This window comes from Phalangium opilio, unplaced genomic scaffold (assembly GCF_054372755.1).
Source record: "Phalangium opilio isolate 3A_F unplaced genomic scaffold, DU_Popi_V2 ptg000540l_1, whole genome shotgun sequence".
Taxonomy (NCBI): Eukaryota; Metazoa; Arthropoda; class Arachnida; order Opiliones; family Phalangiidae; genus Phalangium; species Phalangium opilio.
The window spans coordinates 1,658,388-1,668,577 of NW_028324244.1; the positions used below are offsets into that span (position 1 = coordinate 1,658,388).

Consider the following 10,190-nt stretch of genomic DNA (forward strand, 5'->3'; position numbering starts at 1 on the left):
AGTATACTTTTCATTTACCATACATTTAACTATTTTTAGATTCAATTAAGAAAGTGCTATGACGTAAAAGTACACCTCCAATCAATGCATGCAAAGAGAAATTCAAACTGTGTTACGCAATCAATTTAATTAGATGATATCGCCATTGTAAGGCTAGTAGTTCAAAGGATTTCTAGTGCCATTTCTAAAGTAGTGACCGAGTTGATGGTCACCGAGATCGGGAAAAAAGTACAATCTTAGACGAAAGAGGTGAGATGGAGTAGCAATGTTGGTTGGCCGTGTGCTGTAATGAGTCTCTTGCAGAGTACCCAAGTTGCGCACGCCCCTACCTGAACTGTTAAGCTCTGCCACCTAGCGCCATTTAAAAATATAAGCTAGTTCACGCGAATTTGGTACAACCCTACCAAAACGATAACTGAGGATACTGGGAGGACTTCCGAAGATGGGTAGGGTACATAGGTTACGTTATAGGGAGCTAACAACTGGCTAGGGGGAAGAGATAGTCTGACGTCACGCATCCCCCCTCTGGTTGGCATTTTTGCGCGTAGAATACTGTTTCCGACCGTTAGGGGGGGATGGAACTCCAGTAAGAGATAGAAGGGTGTGACGTTTCAGGGTCAGAACTGTTAGCTCCCTATAGTTATGGAGATTTCTGCTACTCCATCGCACCTCTCTCCTCTAAAGGGCTGAATAATTCCACGAGATAGGGATCGGTTTTGACCGCACGAGCGTTTTCTGACTGGGTTTTAGAGTCTATGGATCAAAGAGGGTCTTTTGGTCGCGAAAATTGGCGAAGGCTATGTTAAGAGGAACGTAGAATTTCGTACTGGCACACTTAGGTTGTTCGGTTCCGTACCTGGGCACGCCCACGCAATGATGGGATCGCGTGAGCGGTGAGGATAAAAGGCACCGGACCAAAGAGCGAGAGAGAGACCCTGTGCCAAAAGCGGGTAAATGGGTGGAGGAGGAGGTGGTCTTATATCGAAGATTTTTAGACACATCGTCGTGTATAAGATTCGGCTTTTGTTTTCTATGGGACTGATAAAGGTATTGGTCTCAACCATATAAGGGCAATAGGATGGTCTCTCCGGGTTTGACAGTGGTCTAAGGTTGCTTTGAACTATATCCGAAAATATCGTTTTTCAATGGTCAAAAGTTCTAAGTATGTTTTCGATGTACAAAATGTTCAAAAACGTCATTTTAAATGCCTTAAATGATCAAAAACGTCGATTTAAATGCCTTAAATGATCAATAACGTCGATTTAAATGGCTTAAATGATCAATAACGTCGATTTAAATGCCTTAAATGATCAATAACGTCGATTTAAATGCCTTAAATGATCAATAACGTCGATTTAAATGACTTAAATGTTCAAAAACGTTGCTTTCATTGCTCAAAATATTCAAAAACGTCGTTTTCAATGTACAAAATGTTCAAAAACGTTACTTCTTACTTTAAATGTCCAAACTTCACCATCTCGTTTCTCTATTTCGAATAGCCTAATAAACAATTCTTGCAAAAATATTTACCTCAAAATCATTTGTTTTTCTGCGTTTTCCGGATTATTATTAAATATTTTCGAAATTACCATAAAAGTATTTTCATTTCGAATTGGTACCTTTTATTTTTAATAAAGTGTACTTTGATAATGGCTTCGATAAAATATCCCTGAATTTCTTGCATTTATTAAAGGAATGGTAAAGCCATGCCCTCATAAATGTTTTTGTAATAATCCCTTTACAGTTAAACCCAAAACTATCTGATATGTCCTGCATATGAAATATATTTTTTAATATAAAATGAAAACCATTAATCAATCATACCAACTAACATTACTAAAACACAACTTGACTATTCCTTTGAAGAGGAAGAATCCATTGACGATGTGTATTATACCTCGATAAAAGCATTTGGGGGAAATAAAATATTTGAACAGGGTTCTATTAACTGCTGCAAACTCTCTCTTCAGTTAGAAATAAAACTAGATAATCCTATGAAAAGCCGAAGTACTAAAGGCCCATTCAGACGATACAAGCTTTTTGATACTCATTTAGATGAGTCAACTTGAGTTAGGAGGTGTGATCAAAAGTTGGTGTAAAAGTTGAATCACCAGCCAAATTATAAATTGATCACTGACCAATTTTTGCTGACTCAAATTTTTGACCCATATCTAAAGTTGTACCGTCTGAAGAGGCCTTAAGTTATAATACATCCATTAGTGGGTAAAAGTTTCGCAAACGTCTCGCCGAATTTTAAAACCCATTTAAAGCAAGATGCGAAAAGTAAACATTTAGTAAAGGGTGTTAAAAAAAACGAAGAAAAAGTTATAAATCCGAAACGCAAACTTCCTCTTTACTTTTCATGCAAACTTGTTAATTACGCGTCCACTTATAATTATATTGACCCTGAAGGTCGATTTTTCGATTTCAAAGGAATTGGACACTTGCCATTGCATGCATCGTAATTAGTTTCACATTCTTGAATTCCATAGTCTACTTCATTAAATACGTGAAGAGAGAAGTCAACACTCAATTTCCCTCGCCCGAACTCAGGCGCAACACCAGACGGAGTTCACTAAACACGGAGGGAGGATAAACAACTCGAGCTGCCGGCCCCTCTTGCGGTGGTTCTTGGTTAGCGTGAGGGAAATCACCCAAGAAGGTGACCGTCCCCATCCCTGTGGCGTTTACTTCTCTTCTAGAATTAATGTAATAGTCTATTACCTCGATTAACCCTTTTAATTTCCGCAATAATATAGGCCTAATTCTTCCCGATGTTAAACTGAGTTTGCTTACCTTCTTCTAGATTCTAAACTACCCTATCTACAACTTCACTTTCTCTAGTGTTTAAATAAAACGATATGAAAATAAGAAAAAGAACAAAGAAAAGTATTAAAATCCGGCTAGACTATCTCGCCCAAAAATCAAATCCCTAGAAAATTGTTCGAGTAATTTTTTGTATTCTTTTAAGCCTTCTGCTTTCGAACTCTCTGTAGTTCAAAATATCTCCTTGTTTTTGCCATTAAAAGCAGCTAGAAAAGATAAGAATCCTTTAAAAGTACTTTTATTCCCTCAAACATAAATTAGCTTCGGTACTGTTTTGAAAAATTCCATTCTTAGAAATCACTAAGTATTTTAAATTAAAAATATATTTTTTTCCCAGATTTGTTGGCTTCATTTCTGGAATAGATCTTGGCCTAATATTTTGAAATTTAGTTGGCTAATTACGTTAGCTTTTCTTCGAATTGTCTAGAGCGAAATTTCACGCTGCAAAAACTGTAATCAAGAATAGATAGAAGTAGCGAAAAGTGAGGAAAGTCGTGGGGAAACTGGCGTATGAATACAAGCCCGAGTACGTGGGTGAAACCGATTTACTTTACCACACAGGTTTGCACCCCCAAAAATCTATTGTAGAACGCTGATTGGTCGAGACAAGAAGCTATAGAGAGAAAGTGGGACCTTCTTGTCGTAAACATCAACATAATTGGCGGGAACTATAGATAGTGTGAGGGCAAGTGTTGCCAGTCATTTGTGACTCGTGCAATTCAACCCTAATTTATAGATACAACAGACTGAAAGGCTTGTAGAATTCTGTATTCGATTTTGTAATTCTCATTCAGTTCCAGGAGATGCTCTAATAACAAATTACTGACAACTCCGAAGCGCATGCGCAGTTAAAGTTAAGAAACGGGGGGAAGGAAAAATATTCTCAAGCCCCTTAAGAAGTGCAAAACTATCTACGGAAAGTTTCCTCCATCCCAGTGAGTATATACCTTACTTTCGTTTATTCCTATTTACATCTGATAATAAAAAACGAAAATTGGTAGTACTAATTGCCAGACAACTAAAAGGGGAAGTAATACGAAACCAGTCGGAAGAAAAAAATAAAAACAAAAAAGCGACACTAAAAATTCCACTCCTTTTCTTTATAAAGCTAGTTTCCTTCTTCGTTGAAATACCTAAAGTTTTGAAGAGAAACTCGAAGAAGATATAAATTACACGTTGTTGAAAGGAACCTGCAGGAGGGTGGTCATGTATGGGGGAGCCAGCCTGTCATCTAGAACTACTTGGCGAAATTTAAACCGTTTGTTCAGCTAGCACCTTCGTTCCCAAAAACCTTTCATACAAAAAAAAATACTAGTCCCTAATGGATATTAGCTTTGTTTTTAAGAAATGGTGTCCAAGGTGCCATACCATGCTTATAACCATAAAAAGGGAAACTCATTTAATGGAAAACATACACTATAAAATAGCATAGACTTTATATTTACACAGAGGACTGGTGAGATTAGAGAAACATATGCATACAGTTAATTGGAATCATTGTGCTACATCCATTTTCACTCAAAGCATCAATGCGGATTTTGTGTGAAGAGCTAGATTTTACCTCGCGTTGAACCTTGCGCGTGTAGGAACTCGTGTTGCTACCAAACCAATGAAACGACAGTTAGAAAGACGTCAGAGTTATGAAACATGCATAGAAATTAACATGGGGACACAATTATTCCAATTAACTGTATGCATTCCCGCCTTGATATATTACGTCCTAAACTCGCCTTTCCGAAACCGCTGTTTTTGTAGCCCAAGTTTAAATTAATCCCCTATGAATGCTTTATAACTCCATTGAGTATTTGGGCACACACACTATTACAACATAAAAATCACAAATTACAGTCTAGAATGTACATAAATCATCGAGGTAAGATTTTCTTTGCAGGATAAAACCGTCGTTATATCGTGCGATTTATCATTCGCAAATTTTTGGAGACCACTTTTACATTTTCTACCCCAAAAAGAAAAGAAAAAATCTGAGGAATGGATCCATAATATTTATGCGTGACACACAGACAGACAATGTCACGAGACAGGGGCGCTCTTAATAATAAAAAAAGAAAAACCTCGTTTCATAGTGAAGGGAGAATCAAAAAAGTTTCAGGAAGGGAGGGACAAGCCAAACTGTCACTCGCCATCTCGGGATGACCCGGGACCCGGGGTTTTCCCGCCTACGCTAGTAATTGGGCGCCATAAATATTCATTCCATCTCTGTACACGTTAACATAACCGCTCCTTTCAAATCAACAAAAGAAAACTCAAATTCCCTCTACACTTAATCGGCGTTAAGTACATATTTTCTTCTTTGGTCTTCCGCTTCACGCTTCTTCCGGTTTGTTTTAGTAGCCAAGGATATCAATGTCATCTTATCAATGGGAAACTAATCGACTGCATCTCCTTAGTGATCTCAAGATGAGACTAACGTCAAAGGGTTTTCCCAGGGGCTTCAAAGTCAACTTAACATGAAAGTGAAATTTTATACTATTTAGTCTGGTTCGATTTAGATTAAACCGAAGCTTTCAAAATCCACCTACATACGTTGAGAAAAATGGATGTAGAATAATGATTCTACAATAATACGTAATTTGCCAGGATTTTGTCACTGAATAAAACGTTTTACAGAATCTATTCCTATATACATTATTTCAATAGCTTCGTTTTGATTCATTTCGGGTTTGTTAGAATATGTCCCCAATATCCCAGACAGATTTCTATGACATTTGCTTTGAAACGACTTTATAGAGTTCTCATAACACAAGTTATGACATTCATATTTAGCAATAGCATAAGCTTATAAGTGATATGTTCCTACCATAAGTATGACACTTCCTATACTTCCCAATGCTACTGAGAGACTTACAGCTCGAGATAACTAGTTCTAGCAGAACGACGGAAGCGAGAATTGAAGACTACACTCGGTGGTTAATTAATTTTGCAGGACTTCCATCTTCTCCTATTTAGTCTGCATTACTAAGCCTTTAACAGCGCCAAAACCAGGCGTTCCTCGCTTTACCTCAAATCTATGACCTACCTCACTCACTTCAAAATTACAAGCTCCAGTTTCAAAGTTACCAGTGACAGACTTATCAGGGTTGGCGATTTTTTTGATTTTTTCAAAAAAATCAAAAAAATCGATTTTTTTGATTTAAATCGGATTTTTTTGATTTTAATTGATTTATTTGATTTTTTTGATTTTTATTGAACTAATAGATAGTAAATTACCAACATGAAAACTTTTGAGTCAAAATTAAGCAAAAGCAAAATAATCATGACATTTAAGCAGCTATTTGATATTATTACTATTCAAATGCTTGTATAAAAAGACTAGCTTGACCGCTATTTTATTTCCTAGCCTTTCCAGCAAGACAAACTGGAGTTCTGGGAAAAACATAGATTAAAATATACCAAAACCACGATTATTTTTAATTTTAGGTCTTTTCTAATTAAGTTTCTTCTCGAGTTACTTAAAATACTCCTTGGAATCTTAGAAAACATTTTTTAAAAATAAAAATATATTCTTGATTTTAATCGCTTGATTTAAATCATGATTTAAATCAGTGATTTAAATCAGTGATTTAAATCAAACTGATTTAAATCAGACAACCCTGAGACTTATAGATTGAACATATCTTATGAACTTATGGTGTTATAGTTCTAGAGAAGTTTGATTTGAACTGTCCAGACGTTCAATAAACATTAAATTACGAACTAAATTTGCAGGGTGTATGAATCTACGATATTGAGAGTTTGAAATGTACTTTTGACATGTTATGGACTAGATTTTTTTTTTTTAAGTTATTAGAAATTCAAAGGAACCGTTTAGGGGGTGCTAACGTAACTAAAAGGAATGTTATTATTCAAGGGCGCCGTACCGTGGTTGTCTATAGACCCAAATCAAAATTGACGGCGAATAAAAAATGAAAATGACACGATAATAGAGGCGTAATTCAACATTTAAATGTCAGAATAATAAATAGTAAAAGAATTTAATGCTATACTACTACTACGAAATTTTATAGTAACCTTAGAGAAAAGAGATGAGATGGAGGAGTGAATTTCATACCTAAATAACTAGCCTCTTAAGGAGAGTCACAGAGGGAAGGGGGAAGGTAACTATAACGGCACAGCCCCATTTCTCTCACGCGTACCTACCTAACTCGGCGCAGAGCCGAGGAGCCAGACGTCACGTGATCCTAACTGGCCGTAAACAAACTTCTCGCCTTTTTTCCTCTCTGTTGCTCCATCTCACCTCTCTCCTCCAGTTAGCATCTAAAGGAGTGTTTAAAGGCATTGTCAAGCGCCATATTAACAATAAAATTATTCAGGCGTATATCCCAAGCTAGCTTTTACTGCATGCACCAAGTTAGTGGGAGACCGGCGCCAAGCGTAAACAACTTTTCTTTTAATTAGGGAGGTCTGCCCAAGGACATTCCATATTAAAATTTCTTAATAATGCGCTCCTTAAGTTTGTCAGTACATAAATATAAGCTCGAATGGACAGTAGGGTTAGATTAGATTACGTAATAAAACGCGCCTAAGAAATAACTTACCTATTTTTGCGAAATACATACCTTTTTTTATTGGATTACTTTCAAAATCTGGATTTACTCACGGAGCTCAAACTCGGATGAATTTTCTATGGGGACTCTAAGGCATTTTCCCGATAGACTGTTCCATAAATTACAGACAGAGAAGCGCAAACACCACGGGGGCGCGAAAGGTCACCTTCTAGGGTATTTCTGTGGCGCCAAGAAGCACCGTTAGAGGCAGTACGAGTTGGATAGCTTCCCTCCGTTTGGTGTTGCCACTTGGGTCGATGGAATTATCGTAAGATACAAGCGTGTTTGTTGGTTTCCCTGCAAGTAATTTATGGAATTGACGTAGTGTTCTCTAAAATAATCTTTTAACCTTCAAAAGAAAAAGAAAAAAATCGGGCAAGATATGAAATTCAAAAATCGTACAATGTACATACATACCATATCTCTAAACCAAATCCACGATTCTAGTTTCAATAATTGTTTTAAATTCATCATAGAATGTTTAACATTCTAAAACCAGTAAAAGCCGCGCCTTGAAACCTTTTTAATCATCGCTTATATCCTAAGTATTAAATCCGGGATATATAAAAAAAGTTCATCTCACAGCTAAAATTCAATAAATATAGAACAAATTGCAATAACTCCATTACGAGTATCTGATACTATCTCTAGTGACTTTAGCATATGGTAAACTAAAACATTAAAAATGCAAGGTTGCCCCATTTTCAAAAAACTTTCTTAAAAAACACATACACATAGATATAAATACATAAACGGCGACGGTGTACATCATTTTTGGTACCAATTTTAGTCTTGGGAAATTTATCGAAAAGGACTATTAAGGCTTTTGAAACATTAAAAAAATGGAGAGTTTAATAATAAAAAAAGAAGGGACACGCGATAAGGAGACCATCTGGTAATGGGATCCATTAAACCCTATCGGAGAAAATGCGTGGTTGCATCCCGAAGAAGATTTACATGTAACAAGTCACGCAAATGAAATTTCCGTATTAACTACGTGTGATTAGGGGCATGGGGAAGGCGTGTTACTTCAGTATGTGCTAATGTAGTACAGTATTCACGTTTTCTAATGTAGATAAGGTAATATTCGAGATAGCCCAACGGTTATGGTACATTAAGTTCTTAACGCAACTATCTAAAAATGTCTTTTCGTCTATCCAATGTTCACATACAAATCACAAAGACAGTATGCCTTTCACACCCGTAGCTAAAAACCTATTACAACTATATATAGATGGTTTTCACACATGGAGAATTCATACCATTTACACTGCAGGAGACCGGGCTACCTGGAGGACAAAAAGCAGACGGATTTCTTTCCTCCAGGTAGCCCGGCCTCTTCGTGTAAATGGTATGAATCCTCCATGTGTGAAAACTATTTATAAACTCATACCATAGTGCTAATGTACTTTCTCTTTCACAATTCTTCCTGATTAAGGGTTCCAAGGTGGTAGTGGACCTTGCCTTAATCGGTTTCTATCCACACTAATTTTTGGTGTACCCTGAGCCACCAACAAACAAACACACAGCTATCAGCTAGGTATGCTTACATAACCACACCTATCAAAAACACGCAATGAAGATTGTACAGGAAGAAACCAAGGGAGGGGTCGCTCGCTCGCTCTCTTCTTAGGGTGTTTGGGTTTTGAGATTGGATAACGCGTGTAGCCAGCGAGCGATTTGAGGTTTAGACTTTGGCTTTAGGGGGGGTTTACTAGGGTGAAATGGTTTCGCTCACTTTTAATAACAAACTGATTAGAAAGCATGATTCTTTTAGTAGAGAAACCGTGACAGAGAATGGCCATTATATATATATATATGGGTAAGAAAGAAGAGCCTGGGTTTTCAAAATCTATTTTTAGATGAGAAATTTTAGGAAATTTTGGGTGAAAATTGTTCTTAGAAAATGGGTGGAAACGTTTTACGGGGAATTCCAACGATAAAGGTGTATACATGATTAGTTTTACGAACTTAAACTGAACTGACAAATAGACCTACAGGGTGTTTCCGAAAGGGGTACATTCTTTTGGGCGAGTTTCAGTCCAAAATGTAACTCCTATAGGGTAGCATTTTTTTTAATGACGACCCCTTAAATTTAATTACGAAACTGATTAAGACGATGATTTATAATTTAATTAAGGGGCCATCCATAAAACACTTCAGTCATAGCTTGAAAACAGTGTCCCTTAATTTCTGACAGGACTTTTAGAATCACCCTGTATCTGATAGCATACCCTAAAGGTGTTGGAGCTTCAACTTCCGTACAGAGCTGTTATTGTTAGGTGAAATAAGTTAGTCATATATTTTTTCTAAATTAGCAGTTTTCTTTGTTGGTTTACATAATTAGCGATAGATATCAATATGGAAATATTTCTTTGACTAATTATTATTTGTTTTTTAATATTCTAATTGCATTGCACCCAAGGATCATATTTTTGTTTAGAAAACTTACATATATTAAATTATGATGGATTGGTTTATGTATGGCACACGAGATATATATAAAAATAAATTAATTTATTAATTATTTTGACGCCATAGTCTGCCTGTGATAATTCGTAACAAAAATTAAAACTTAACTTTAATTAAAGTTGGCGCTATTTTGCCACAACTTCTTGATTAACTATTTTAAAAGTAAATTTAAATTTATAATTTTAAATATAATATAAGCTGAAATATTTCGTTTCGTTTAGTTTAATTTAATTTAGAAAATTATTTAGAAAGACTAGGTTAAAAAAACACATACACAAAACAACAAAGACTACACGATTAAGAACAATAATTTTAATTGCGCCAAAA

The 10,190-nt window shown here is 36.1% G+C and overlaps 1 long non-coding RNA gene across 1 annotated transcript in view; it reads left to right on the top strand.

The window, feature by feature from the left end:
- LOC149588571 (uncharacterized) overlaps positions 1 to 10,190 on the top strand; it is a 167,776-nt gene that overhangs the window by 132,311 nt on the left and 25,275 nt on the right. The gene's annotated exons all lie outside the window — the stretch shown is intronic.